Raw genomic sequence first — 16,022 nt, forward strand, 5'->3', positions numbered from 1 at the left:
ATATCGAGCCAAGATGGCAGCAGGAAAGCAGGGACTTGTTTAAGCTCCCCACTGAATCCCTCCAAACACTTGTAAAAAATGGCTCTGAACAAATTCTAGAGCGGCAGAACCCATGAAATAGCAGAGGGAAATGGATCTCCAGCACAGGAGAGTCTGGATGGTAGCTGGGAAGGGTCTATCACATGGTGCAGAGAGGGGAGGACAGCCCAGCATGGGCCGCACCGGGACAGACCAGACCCAGAGTCAGCCAGCCTGAAGAGGCCTTAGGGCCATGAAACAGTGAGTTGTGGTAGTTACCAGACTTCTCAAGCCACAAATGCCAAAGAGCAGGTTAGATGGAAACTGTGAGATCAAGTTTAGAGCAGTCCAGCCGCCAGCTCTGGGGGTGGAGAAGGTTGTGCAGCGGTGGCAGTAGCAGCAGCAGGAAGCTCCTGAGGCTGCCTCCAGAGTGCCAGCATCAGTAGCTTTCCGAGTCCCTGTCTCACACACAGGGAGGAATCTAGCAGCAGATCAGAGAGGGAATGCAAGGAAGGCTGTGAGGGCACAAAGGCAGATTCTCTTACTGTGTCCTGCTTGGATCTGAATTGCGGTCCTTGTTGGCAGTTCTTGGGGGAAGAGGAACACTGCTGTGACAGAGCCTGGAGTGGTGGTGGAGTAGACGTAGCTCTGAAAACAACAGTGCTGGGACCCTAAAGCTTGGGACAAGGTACTCTCTACTCTATAAGCAGTCATATCCTGACAAGCTCAAGGGTCAAGTAATTGGCTGAGAACATGAACAGGCAGTGAAAATGAACTCAGGCTCAAACTCAAACTCAAACTCTAGATTCCTTTTCTGGTAATAAAGAAGATCAAATTATACAGCCAGAAGAAGTCAACAAAGTCAAAGAGCCTCATCAAAAGCCTCCAAGAAAGATGTGAATCAGGCTCAGGCCATGGAAGAGCCCAAAAAGCAGTTGGAAAAGCAAGTTAGAGAAGTAGAGGAAAAATTGGGATGAGAAATGAGAATGATACAAGAAAACCATGAAAAACAAGCCAATGACTTGCTAAAGGAGACCCCCAAAAATTGAAAAAAAATTGAAGAAAACAACACCTTAAAAAATAGACTAACTCAAATGGCAAAAGAGCTCCAAAAAGCCAATGAGGAGAAGAATGCCTTGAAAGGGAGAATTAGCCAAATGGAAAAGGAGGTCCAAAAGTCCACTGAAGAAAATACTACCTTAAAAATTAGATTGGGGGGGCGGAGCCAAGATGGCCGCATGAAGGCAGCGTCTTACCGGAGCTCTCTCACAAGGTCTGTCAGATTCCTATAAAAAAGTGAATTTGAGCAGATTTGAGAGAGCCAGAAACCCCGAGTAGTCTGCCTGGGGCAAATTTCTGAGCCAGGAGAGTCTGAAAGGCTGAAGGCACGAAGCTGTAGGCTCGGAGAGTGCTCGGTGCAGAGCTGCTCCAGACCAAGGCAGAAGCGTCTGGTCAGGAAATCCACATGGGAGACGGGCTAGGAGAAAGCTGGGCGCCCGAAACCGGCGGAGATCCCCAGGCCTCCCAACACAGGACGGCAGTCTGTGGAAGCGATGAGAGGCAGCGCAACACAACCCATGAAACACCGTCTCCAGAAGTTTGCAGCCCAAAGGTATTAAACACGGCTTCGTGAACTTCCGGGAGGTCTTAATGTCCAGGTAAACAGCTCTAATCCCTCCCTTCCCCACCCAGAGAATCCCTCGGGGGGGAAAAAAAACGCTGGAACTGAGCAGAAAGTAGTAGGGCTTCAGTGGTCAAATAGCAAAAGTTCATTAGTCCCATAGGGGCAGAGTTGGCAGGGGTCAACGCCAGGAGCCCAGACGTAACCTTGCTCCCCCAGGGGAAGTGCCAGACATCAGCTCAAACAACAAACAGCTGAGACCATTGCTGAAAAGCAAGTGCTGGAGAGCACCCACAGGGAGTGAGACGCCCTCTCCCTCCCCCACACCTCAGGAAACTGAAGGTTATAATTCTAGATGCACAACCCCCAGAATAAGAAAGCTGGAACAGAAAACCCTGAGGCCCACAGATAGAAATTCGTTGTAAAGCCACCAAAGGAAAACCAACATGAAGAAGAACACAAAAAAACCGAGGACAATAGATTCTTTTTACGGAGACAGGAAAGTAACGATACTGTAGATACATCAGATACCTCAAAAGGTAATATGAACTGGTCTCCAGCCCAAAAAGCACTGCTGGAAGAGCTAAAGGAGGATTTTAAAAACCAAATTAGGGAGCTAAAAGAAAATATGGAAAAAATGGAAAAAAAGGGAAAAAAATCCACTGATGAAATCAAGTCCCTAAAGAATAAGATTGGCGAAATGGCTACGGAGATTTAGAATCTAGAGAGAGAAAAGGACACCCTGAGAGGCAAAATCAACCAATTGGAAAAGGAGACTCAAAAGCAAAATGTAAACACTAACTCATTAAAAATTAGACTTGAGCAAGTGGAAGCTAATGAATCTATGAGGCACCAAGAAGTAATAAAACAAAACGTAAAGAATAAAAAAATAGAAAAAAATGTGAAATATCTGATTGGCAAAACAACTGACCTGAAAAACAGATCCAGGAGAGACAATTTAAGAGTTATTGGTCTACCAGAAATCCACGATGAAAAAAAGAGCCTTGACAGTATCTTCGAAGAAATTATCAAAGACAACTGCCCAGAGGTCCTAGAACCAGAGGACAAAATAGTCATTGAAAGAATTCACCAATCACCCCCTGAAAGAGATCCCAAACTGAAAACACGAAGAAATATTATAGCCAAATTTCAGAGCTATAAACTCAAGGAGAAAATACTGCAAGCAGCCAAAAAGAAGCAATTCAAATATCATGGAACTACAGTCAGGATCACGCAGGATCTCTCAGCTTCCACATTAAAAGACAGGAGAAATTGGAATATGATATTCTGAAGGGCAAAGGAGCTGGGACTACAACCAAGGATCAACTACCCAGCAAAACTAAGCATAATTTTCCAGGCAAGGCAATGGACATTCAATGAAATAAGGGAATTCTAGACCTTCCTGATGAAAAGGCCAGAACTCAATGGAAAATTTGATCTCCAAATACAAAACTCAAGAGAGACATAAAAAGGTAACCAGGGGGAAAAACCCCACAAACCTTATTAACCAATAAGGGCAGGTTGTTTACATCTTTATGTGCGATTATATCATCTTATGTATGTTTTTATACATACATATATATATATATATATACACACACATATATAAGTAATTCTTGAGAATGGTACAGCTATTATGACAATTGAAAGGGATATACATAGGTTGTGAATGCCTGTATAAATTAACTGATGTAAAGATATAAAATATAAGTAAGAGATATAAAGGGAGGGCTATGAGGGAAGCAGTAAGGAGGTAGTAGAAAAGGGTAAATTACACCAAATTAAGTGGCACAAAAACATATTATAGTAGAGGGAAAGAAGGGAGGGAGAAGAGCAGTATTTGAGCTTTACTGTCATCTGATCTAGTTCAAGAAGGGAATAAAATACTCTGATAAATTCAGAAATCTAACTTGTCCTACGGGAAGTAGAGGGTAAGGAGGGAAAAAGGGAGGGGGGTGGTCAGAAGGGAGAGGAGAAGTAGCAAGTGGGTAACAGTAAGATAAGGGAGGGGAATAAAGAGGGAGGGTTAACTGAGGAAAGCGGCGGTCAAAAGCAAAACTTTGTTGAGGAGGAGAAGGGGAAAGGGAGAAATAAAAGCATAAACAGGGGGAATTAGGATGGAGAAAAAGACACAGATAGAAATCATAACCCTGAACGTGCAGGGGATGAACATTCTCACAAACCAGAAGCAGATAGCAGAATGGATTAAAAACCATAATCCTACAATATGCTGTTTACAAGAAACACATTTGAAACAGGGGAATACACATAGGGTAAAGGTAAAAGGCTGGAGTAAAATATATTGTGCTTCAGCTAAAGAAAAAAAAGCAGGTGTAGCAATCCTAATCTCAGACAAAGCAAAAGTAAAGGTAGATTTAATTAAAAGAGATAAGGAAGGACATTATATCCTGCTAAAAGGCACCATAAACAATGAAGCAATATCATTGCTTAAAATTTATTCACCAAGTGGTAAGGCATACAAATTCTTAGAGGAGAGGTTAAGGGAGTTACAGGAAGAAATAGACAGCAAAACTATAATATTGGGAGACCTCAACCTCCCCCTTTCTGAACTTGAGAAATCTAACCTCAAAATAAATAAGAAAAAAGTTAAGGAGGTAAACAGAATTTTAAAAAAGGCACATATGATAGACCTCTGGAGAAAACTGAATGGGGATAAAAATGAATATACTTTCTTCTCAAAAGTACATGGCACATACTCAAAAACTGACCATGTACTAGGGCATAAAAACCTCACAATCGAGTGAAGAAAAGCAGAAGTAGTCAATGCATCCTTTTCAGATCATGATGCAATAAGAATCATTTTTAATAAAGTACCATGGAAAAATAAGCTAAAAACTAATTGGAAACTAAATAATTTAATTCTAAAGAATGAGTGGGCCAAAGAACAAATCAGAGAAACAATTAATAACTTCATTCAAGAGAATGACCATAATGAAACAACATACCAAAACTTATGGGATGCAGCAAAAGCAGTTCTTAGGGGAAGTTTTATATCCCTAAATGCCTACATGAATAAAATAGGGAAAAAGGAGATCAATGATCTGGGCAGATAGCTGAAAAAGCTAGAAAAAGAGCAAATTGAAAACCCCCAATTAAATACCAAATTAGAAATAATGAAAATCAAAGGAGAGATTAATAAAATTGAAACCAAGAAAACTATTGAATTAATAAATAAAACAAAGAGCTGGTTTTATGAAAAAACCAATAAAATTGATAAACCTTTGGCCAATTTGATTAAAAAAAGAAAGAAGAAAATCTAATTACCAGTATCAAAAATGAAAAGGGTGAGGTCACATCTAATGAAGAGGAAATCAAAACAATAATTAGGAATTATTTTGCCCAACTGTATGCCCATAAATTTGACAACCTTAGAGGTATGGATGAATATCTACAAAAACATAAACTGCCCAGGCTAACAGAGAAGGCAGTGAAATTTCTTAGTAACCCCATATCAGAAAAAGAAATTGAGCATGCCATCAATGAACTCCCTAGGAAAAAATCTCCAGGGCCAGATGGTTTTACATGTGAATTCTATCAGACATTTAAAGAACAACTAATTCTAATACTTTGTAGACTATTTGGGAAAATAGGCGAAGAAGGAGTCCTACCAAATTCTTTTTATGACACAAATATGGTACTAATACCCAAACCAGGTAGAGTCAAAACAGAGAAAGAAAATCATAGACCAATTTCTCTAATGAATATTGATGCAAAAATTTTAAATCAAATATTAGCAAAAAAGATTGCAGCAACTCATCATGAGAATAATACACTATGACCAGGTAGGATTTATTCCAGGAATGCAAGGCTGGTTCAATATTAGGAAAACTATTAGTATAATTGACCATATCAACAACAAAACTAGCAGAAACCATATGATCATCTCAATAGATGCAGAAAAAGCCTTTGACAAAGTACAACACCCATTCCTATTAAAAACACTAGAAAGCATAGGAATAAGTGGAACCTTTCTCAAAATTATAAATAGCATCTACCTAAAACCATCGACAAGCATTATTTGTAATGGGGATAAACTAGATGCATTCCCAATAAGATCAGGGGTGAAACAAGGATGTCCATTATCACCCCTATTATTCAATTTGGTACTAGAAACATTAGCTGTAGCAATAAGAGAAGAAAAAGAAATTGAAGGAATTAGAATAGGAAAAGAAGAAACTAAATTATCACCTTTTGCAGATGATATGATTTATCTAGAGAATCCTAGAGAATCAAGTAAACTACTTGAAATAATAAACAACTTTAGCAAAGTTGCAGGATATAAAATAAATCCACATAAATCCTCAGCATTCCTATACATTACTGACAAAGCCCAACAGCAAGAGATAGAAAGAGAAATTCCATTCAAAGTTACTGAAGGCACTATAAAATATTTGGGAGTCTATTTGCCAAGACAAACCCAGGGCCTATATGAACATAACTATGAAACACTTTTCACATGAATAAAATCAGATCTAAATAAATGGAAAAATATCAGTTGCTCATGGTTAGGCCGAGCTAATATAATGAAAATGACAATTTTACCTAAATTAATCTATCTATTCAGTGCCATACCAATCAAACTACCAAAAAATTATTTTACTGAGCTGGACAAAATAATAACAAAATTCATTTGGAAAAACAAGAGGTCTAGGGTATCTAGGGTATTAATGAAAAGACATGCTAGAGAAGGTGGCTTAGCCACACCAGATATTAAACTGTACTACACAGCAGCAGTCATCAAAACTGCCTGGTACTGGTTAAGAAACAGGGGTGTGGACCAGTGGAATAGGATAGGTACACAAGTAGGAGAAATCAACAAGTTTAGCAATCTACTCTTTGATAAACCCAAAGAGGCCAGCTTCTGGGCTAATAATTCTCTATTTCACAGAAACTGTTGGGAAAATTGGAAAATGGTAGGGCAAAAACTGGGCATAGACCAATATCTTACACCATATACCAAAATAAAGTCAAAATGGGTTCATGATTTAGGAGTAAAAGCTGATACTATAAGTAATTTGGGAAAGCAAGGAATAGTTTACTTATCAGATTTATGGAAAAGTAAAGAATTCATGACCCAACAAGAGATAGAGAGCATTACAAAATGCAAAATGGATAATTTTGATTATGTCAAATTGAAATGTTTTTGTACAAAAAAAGCCAATGCAACAAGAATTAGGAGGGAAGCAGAAAATTGGGAGAAAATCTTTGCAACTAGTATCTCTGATAAAGGCCTCATTTCTAAAATATACAGGGAACTGGGCCAAATATATAGGAATACAAGCCATTCCCCAATTGAGAAATGGTCAAAGGATATGAACAGGCAGTTTTCAGAGGAAGAAATTAAAGCTATCTATAGGCATATGAAAAAATGCTCTGGATCACTACTGATTAGAGAAATGCAAATCAAAACAACTCTTAGATAACACATCTCTCCTGTCAGATTGGCTAAAATAACAAAACAAGAAAATGATAAATGCTGGAAAGGATGTGGGGAAATTGGAACATTGTTGCATTGCTGGTGGAGTTGTGAGCTGATCCAGCCATTTTGGAGAGCAGTTTGGAACTATGCCAAAAGGGCTATAGATATGTTCATACCCTTTGACCCAGCAATATCACTTCTAGGGTTGTATCCCAAAGACATCACACAAGCGGGAAAAGGACCCATATGTACAAGGATATTTATAGCAGCTCTTTTTGTGGTAGCCAAGAATTGGAAATCAAAGGGATGCCCATCAATTGGGGAATGGCTGAACAAGCTGTGGTATATGAAGGTGATGGAATACTATTGTGCCATAAGAAACGGGGATGATGCAGACTTCATAACAACCTGGAAAAACCTACACGACATAATGCTGAGTGAGTGGAGCAGAGCCAGGAGAACGTTGTGCACGGCCACAGATATATGGATTCCGTGAGGACCAACCCTGACATACTGCGCTCTTCTCAGCAACCTAAGGTGCAAGGACAACTCCAGGGGACTCACGAAGGAGAATGCTATCTTCATCCAGAGAAAGAACTGTGAAGTTTGAATACAGATCGAGGTGCACTACATGCTCGCCTTTTTTGCTTCTCTTTTGTTTTTGTTTTTGGGTTTTTTTTTTTTTTTTTTTTGGTTCTGTTTCTTCTTTCTCATGATTCATTCCATTGATCATAATTCTTCTCCACAACTTGACTAGTGCATAAATTAATTCAATGCAAAGTTATACATGATAGTTATATGAGATTCCATGCGGTCTTGGGGAGGGAGGGGAGAGAAAGGGGAGAATATCTGGAACTCAAACTATGTAGAACCGTGTGTGGTAAACTAAAAATAAATAAATTAATTAAAAAAAATTAGATTGGATCATGCATTTGTCACTGTCTTGGCCTAAAATTTCATTCATAACCTGGTACCTCCTTATCCTGTAACATCCAACTAACCATACCATCTTCTCCACCAGGAATATCTGTCCATTAAGTCCTGCTTCCTTTATCCGCGCTCGAGTTCTTCCAGCAGCCTCCATTTTGCGGAGGGAGCTATGCTGGCCTTCATTACCCTTTAAACTCTGTTCCTGATCTGTGATTTTTAAACTATGTCCCTGCACTTGGTACCTTATTACCTTAATTCCTCTCCTCTACCCTGTTCATTTCCTTTTGTGTGTGTTGTCTTCCCCTATTAGAATGTAAGTTCATTGAGGCTACGCACTATATTTCTTTTTGCTTGTATTTATGTGCTTAGTGTCTATTTAGCACAGCACCTGGCACTGAAAATTTAAGCATAGCAAATGCTTAATAAATATGTATTTCCTTCAAAAAAAATTAGATTGGAGCAAGTGGAAGCTAGTGGCTTTATGAGAAATGAAGAAATTATAAAACAGAACCAAAGGAATGAAAAAAATAGAAGACAATGTGAAATACCTCATTGGAAAAACCATTGACTTGGAGAATAGATCCAGGACAGATAATTTAAAAATTATTGGACTACTTGAAAGCCATGATCCCATGATCAAAAAAAGAGTCTAGACAACATCTTTCAAGAAATTATCAAGAACTACCCTGATATTCTAGAACCAGAGGGTAAAATAGAAATTGAAAGAATCTACCAATTGCCTCTTGAAAAAGATCCCAAAAAGAAAACTCCTAGGAATATTGTTGCCAAATTCCAGAGTTTCCAGGTCAAGGAGAAAATATTGCAAGCAACCAGAAAGAAACAATTTGAATATTGTGGAAACACAATCAGAATATCACAAGATCTAGCAGCTTCTACATTAAGGAATTGAAGGGCTTGGAATATGATATTCTGGAGGTCAAAGGAGCTAGGATTAAAAGCAAGAATCTCCTATCGAGCAAAACTGAGTATAATGCTCCAAGGCAAAACATGGATTTTCAATAAAATAGAGGACTTTCAATCTTTCTCAGTGAAAAGACCAGAGCTGAATAGAAAATTTGACTTTCAAATACAAGAATCAAGAGAAGCATGAAAAGTTAAACAAGAAAGAGAATTCATATGGGACTTACTAAAGTTGAGTTGTTTACATTCCTACATGGAAAGAGGATATGTGTAATTCAGGAGACCTTTCTCAGTATTAGGGGAGTTGAAGGGAATATAGACAGAGGGCACAGGATGAGTTGAATATAAAGGGATGATTTCTAAAAAAAGAAATAAATTTATGGGGTTAGAGAGGAATATATTGAGAGAGGGAGAAAGGGAGAGATAGAATGGGGTAAATTATCTCACATAAAAGTGGCAAGAAAAAGCAGTTCTATTTGAAAGGAAGAGGGGGCAGGTGAGAGGGAATGAGTGAATCTTACTCTGGGATTCAAATTGAGGAGGGAATAACATACACACTCAATTGGGTATCTTACTCCACAGGAAAGTAAAGGGAAGGGGATAAAAAATAGGTGGGGGGAGATAGAAGGGAGTGAAGATGGGGGAGGAGGTAATCAAAAGGAAACATTTGAAAAGGGACAGGGTCAAGGGAGAAAATTGAATAAAGGGGGACAGGATAGGATAGAAGGAAATATAGTTAGCCTTTCACAACATGAGCATTGTGAAAGTGTTTCGCATAATGATACATGTGTGATCTATGTTGAATTGCTTGCCTTCCTAGGGAGGGTGGGTGGGAAGAGAAGAAGGGAGAGAATTTGGAACTCAAAGTTTTAAAAGCAGATGCTTAAAAAAATTATTTTTTTGCATGCAGCTGGGAAACAAGATATATAGGGAATGGGCTATAGAAATCTATCCTACCTTAAAAGAAAGTAAGGAAAGGGGATGGGGGAGGGGAATGGGGTGAAAGAGAGGAGGGCTGAGTGGGGAATGAGGCAATCAGAATATATGCTATCTTGGAATTCGGGGGGAGGGTAGAAATGGGGAAAAAATTTGTAACTCAAAATCTTGTGGAAATCAATGTTGAAAACTAAAATATTAAATAAAAAATATATAGAGAGAAAAGAAAGAATGCTAAAATAATCATGTGCCTTTAATAAAGTCTTACTAGATGCAGAGCCTCAGGGCAACACCCTTTTACCGATTATGTGTGAAGCCCCAGGCCTTTTGTTGATTAGGTTTGAAGTGTTCTGGCCCTAAGAAGGGTATATAAAGTCAGAGGTTAGCATTTTGTTTGGGGGCTCTCACTCACTGGAAGAATGTTCTATGATTTGACCAGAGGAGACTCTGGGTAGCCACTGGAGCCCCCCTCCCCCACCTTTGAAAACCCAGATGTTGGTGCCTCTCTTTCTGGTAACTATGTAATTCTTTGGTCAGAAAGCTAGAGCCCTGTCTGTTGATAACTGTGTGTGTTTTCTGTTTATATTGTCCCTGTTTGTAATTTCTGTTTGTATTTGCTCTGAAGTTCAAGGTGCTGTATTTTCCCCCTGATCTAGGTGAATGATATTTGTATGTTTGCTTAAAGCGAGATTGTTAACCCCTTAAAGTTGCTTTCCTTGGAAAAGTAGATTGAGGATCCTACGCTGTGTGCTTGTTACTGGTCTTGTTGGGTCTTATACCCCCGCAGCAGCTGCTGGCAACATTGTTGTTATACCTCCCAGCTCTAAATTCATAATTTTATAATACAATAACTGATCCACACAGTAAACCTCTAAGATCTTTTTTTTTTAAATTTCAATTATGCCAGTGCAGCACTTGAGTTGTTTACTTGATTCCCTTTCTTCTCACTGCATGATTGATTCACCTCCTTTACTAAACATACTTATTTTGGATAATATCCATTCTTTTTTATAAATGAATCTAACAGGATCAGCTTTATGTTTGATGCATCTTTTCTATTAGAGAAATGCCTCCTTACCTCATGGGTCATACTTCTCTCTGAGCTCTAGTAGGAGTATTTTAATCAACTAAATCCAATGACCCGTTTGAACTTCTCAGTAGATTCCTTCTCTAAGAGGATCCTTAAACAAGGTCATTATGATAAAGCAAAGGGGCAAAAATACCAACCCAAGGCAATAAGAGAGAGCAACCATCTTCCCTCGTTTTCATAAATACCAAGTGAATTTGCTTCAGATACATCAACCTGAGTAGAAAGGATGGCTCAAAGGAACAAGACTGTGAGATCTCTAGGCATCTCCATTATGTGATTTCTAGTGCCAGTGCAGGAATGCTGATGCAGCATAAGTCCAATGCCATTAAGATTTTCTTCACTGGGATGCAACCAGTATAAATCTCTCTCAAAATTACTTAGAAAAGCTGCACTAGGCTAAGTTGAATTTCATAATTCCAAATTTTCTTGTTCTCCATACTGATAGACATAGCCTGAGTGATTAGTAGCTACTTGTGGCACAATGGAAACGAACAAAAGTATCTAAGTAACTATGAAAATTCTCCCCATCTCTGAATACACGTGTGTGCATGCCCACACACACACACACACACACACATCCCGATCAATATTTTTATGCACTTACCATGAGCCTAGCATGCTCTTAAGTGCACAGCAAAATGAATGAAATTGACTAAACCATCAACAATTTTACATTCTGTAGGGATGAACCAATATGTGCATGAATAAGTATACATGATCTAAGTATGTAAAATAAATACAACCTTATGACTCAAAAGCAGGAGACTAATATTCCAGGAACAATAGCCATCCACAACTCTCAGCTTTTATACATACCCACTACCTGCCCCCCCCCCAAAAGAAAAATCTTCAGATGTTTCTTAAGGGAATTTAGTAAACTAAGTCATTAGTTCATTCATGGAAGGAGATGAAGTTTATAGGATACTGTAGGGTAGGATGGTAAAAAAAAATAAGATTGATTTGATAATTTCTTTTTTACACTTCTTTGCAGATGCATTGTCTACATGTAGTACATTAATAGGTTCAGTAATTTAACAGCTGTTATGCATTTGACAGAGAATGTAGCTAAGACCACCAAATTCCCCCTTGAAGGTGCTTAATTTTTGTCTACTTTGTTTTTTTAGCAAAGAAAGGTTATTTTGAAAACTTTGAGGAACTGAGAACTAACTAATTAGGAACCCATAAGCCTGAGCCAGGGTAATCTTGCTGTTAGGAAACAGTTATAACTAGTCATTTGAAGTAAGGCAGGAACTTCCACCTACCTTGACTGGATTCAAAGTCTTTGCTTTAGGGCAAAATAGAAATAAGCCCATGTCCTTCTTTCCAGTCTCTGGCTTCCTCCCCCAAGTTTGTTCTGTGCTTGACACCTCATCAACTCCTCCAAAAAGCCAGAGTTTTGTTTTGTTTTGTTTTTAAAGCTTTACTGGAATTAAGAGCTTCTGCCTAGAATGTATTTCTCTTTGTGCCAAACAGACAGACCCAGAGAAGTAGTTAGTGTGAGCCTACGCTAGTTGTCATTCAGCCCTAAAGTGCAATCCTGAGAATAGAAATGTGCATGTCACCATACTTAATTCACTATGTAGAATGAAAGCCATGTGAGGGTAGGAAGTATATAATTTTTTGTTTTAATTATAGGACCAGATTTAGATCCAGATGGAATCTTATAAACCATCTAGTCCAGGGGTGGGGAACCTGTAGCCTTGAGGCTTAAGTACAGTCTTTTAACTGAATTAAAGTTTTACAAAACAAATCTTTTTACTACGGGATTTGTTCTGTGAAGCTTAGATTCAGTCAAAAGGCCACTCTTAAGGATCTAGAACATCACATGTGGCCTCAAGGCCACAGGTTCCTCACCCCTGAATGCTAGTTCATCATAAACTTCCTTATTTTAAAGATGAGGAGCTGAGTTGCAGAGATCTTAAATGACTCATCCATGGTCACGTGAGCAGTAAGTAGGAAAGTAAGGATGTGAATCTTGGTCCTCTGACTCAAAAATCTTCATTTCTCTGAACCTAATTCATCAACTGATTTGAAAGTAGATATGTAGATGTGTGTTATATGGCTTACCCTTGGCTTGCCAAAGTAGAGCATGAGGAGAAAAACTGATAAGCAAAGAATGGTGTTAGGAAAAATGAAAAAAAAAAATTACAAAGCAGCAATGAGTAAAACGAGTATAGGAAATTAATGAGAACTGTTAATCCAGAATTTTGTCTGAGTAGGTACCAGCTTCTATAAAAGAGTGTTTTGGAAAATATGGCATGTGCGTGTATATGTGTGTGTGTGTGTGTGTGTGTGTGTGCATTAAGTAATGTCTAGCCTAAAATTTCAGGCTATAGAGCCAGAGTTCTCAATCAGAAAGAATCTTTTGTGAAAAATTCTTCTGTCCGTGGGATCAGTATTCAGAGTAGGCAGAGCCAACAAGGTAGATGGGATAGACAACCACCTGTGACAGGAGAAGGTATGGTGCAATAGAAAAATAAAATACTGCCTCTTGAATCAGAGGATTTGGGTTCTTCAGGAAATAGTCAGAAGTCTAAAAGGACACCAGTAATCCAGAATAATGACTGATGCTGAGTCTACAAAGCTACACACACCGCCCCCTAGAAAAAAAATGGAAACAATCCTTGTCCTCAAAGAATATGTTGTTTACAATCTTTCTATACTGACCATCTTAGAAGGAGGGTTAATCATGTTATAGATATTCATTATGTACTTATTGAACTAAATTGGGTTTACTCCAAGTCCATGGAGCTTGATGAAAGTGGTTTTATAGGAATCTCAGTTACTTCTTGTAAAAACAGTGTTGCTGTTGTGGAAGTGAAAGACCAACAACAACAGCACATGGGAAGGCTGCTAGCACAGGTTCTTTGATCTGCTTTTCTAAGGAAAGCAACTTTAAGGGGTTAACAATCTCATTTTAATTAAACATACATATATAATTTGCTTAGTTCAGGGGGAAAAGCCAGCACCTCAAACTTCAGAGCAAATAGAAACAGAAATTACAAACAGAAAATATCAAGAGATCAAACAACAAAAACCAGTAGAGAGGCTTCTAGTTTTTTGTGCAACATCTCTGTACATAGTTACCAGGGAAGCACCAACATCTGGGTTTTCAAGCAGAGGGGTGGGGATCTTTAACAATGGCTAGCAAGAGTCTTGTGTGGTCAAATCACACAACAGTCTTCCAGTGAGTGAGAGCCCCAAAACAAAATAGCCAACCTCAGAGCTCTTATACCCTGTACAGGGCCCAGAGGGCTCAGAGCCTACTTAGCAAAAAGGTGTGGGGTCTGGGGCCTAGGGCTTTCTTGTTTCTTAAGCAGGTCAAAGACTCTTGATTCAATCAAAGAAAGAAAAGAAATCAAAAAGTCCACTTTGCTTGTCATTACATTTGAAAGGCAAGACTCATCAAAGGTACTTGGTTACCTTAGCATTCTAAAAGAGTAAACAAAAAAGTCCCACCCTAATTACCATAACACTTCTTCATCAAAGGATTAATTATACAAAGCAAGGGGAAGTATTTTTATTTCCACTGAATTTTGAATCTCACACAAAGAACTGCAAAATAACAACAAAATCCTTCTGAATCACTTTCCTTTTTATTTTTTCAAATATTTATATTTTCCAGGTACATGTAAATTTTTAACATTTTTTTTTAATATTGAGTTGAAAATTATCTCTCTCTTTTTTACCCTTCTCCCTTCATTGAAAAGGCAAGCAATTTAATATAGGTTATATATGTGCAGTCATGCAAAATACATTTTTGTATTAGTCATATTGTAAAAGAAAACAGAACAAAAAAAAGAAAAAAGAAAGCTTTTTTTAGGCATACTTTGATCTGCATTCAGACTCCATCAGATCTTTCTCTGTAGGTGGATAGCATTTTTCGTCATGAATACTTCAGAATTGTTTTAGATCATTGTATTGCTGAGATTAGCTAAGTTAGTCACAGTTGATCATTTTAAAGTATTGTTCTCACTGTGTACAATTCTTCTAATTCTCCTCACTTTACTTTGCATCAGTTCATGTATATCTTTCAAGGCTTTTCTGAAAGCATTCTGCTTGTCATTTCTCATAGCACAATAGTGTTTCATCACAATCATGTACCATAACTTGTTGAGCAATTCTCCATTGATGGATATCCCCTTAATTTCCAACTCTTCACCACCACCAAAAGAGTTGCTATAAATATTTTTGTACATGTGGGACCTTTTCCATTTTTTATAATCTCTTTGGGATATAGAGATAATAGTGGTATTGCTGGATAAAAGGTGTATGCACAGTTGTGTAGCCCTTTGGGCATAGTTCCAAATTACTCTGCAGAATGGGAGAATCAGTATTCAACTTCACCAACAGTGCAATGATGTCTTAATTTTTCCACATCCTCTCCAACATTTGTCGTTTTGCTTTTCTGTCATATTAGCAAATCTGATAAGTGTGGGGTGATAGTTTGGAATTTTTTAAATTTGCATTTCTCTAATCAATTGTGATTTAGAGCATTTTTCATATAATTATAGATAACTTTGATTATCTGTTCAATATCTTTTGACCATTTCTCAGTTGAGGAATGGGTATTATTTCTATAAATTTGACTTAGTTCTCTATATATTTCAGTAATAAGAAATGAAATAAATTTGAGAAATTTATCTGAGAAACTTGCTACAACTTTTTCACAATTATGATTACTATGTATTCCCTCCTCCCATCATATTTTACCCTAGTTTATCCTAGTCTCTTTTTCTCCTTTCACACTGTTCATTCTCAAAGGTGTTTTGCTTCTGACTTTTACCTCCCCCAATATGACCTGCCTTCTATCAGCCTCCCACCCCCCCCCCCCATTTGTGTAAGGTAAGACAGATTTCTGAGCATATATGTTCTTCCCTCCTTGAGCCAATTCTGATGAGAATTCATGTGCTCCCCCCTATTTCCTCCATTTTCTCCTCCACTGTAAAAGCTTTTCACACCTCTTTTATGTTGAATAATTTACCCCATTCTACATCTCCCTTTCCACTTCTCCCAGTGTATCCCTCTTTCTTTCCTACCCCTTTTATGGAGGGAAGCCTTAGACA

Source organism: Trichosurus vulpecula, chromosome 7 (assembly GCF_011100635.1).
Source record: "Trichosurus vulpecula isolate mTriVul1 chromosome 7, mTriVul1.pri, whole genome shotgun sequence".
Classification (NCBI taxonomy): Eukaryota; Metazoa; Chordata; class Mammalia; order Diprotodontia; family Phalangeridae; genus Trichosurus; species Trichosurus vulpecula.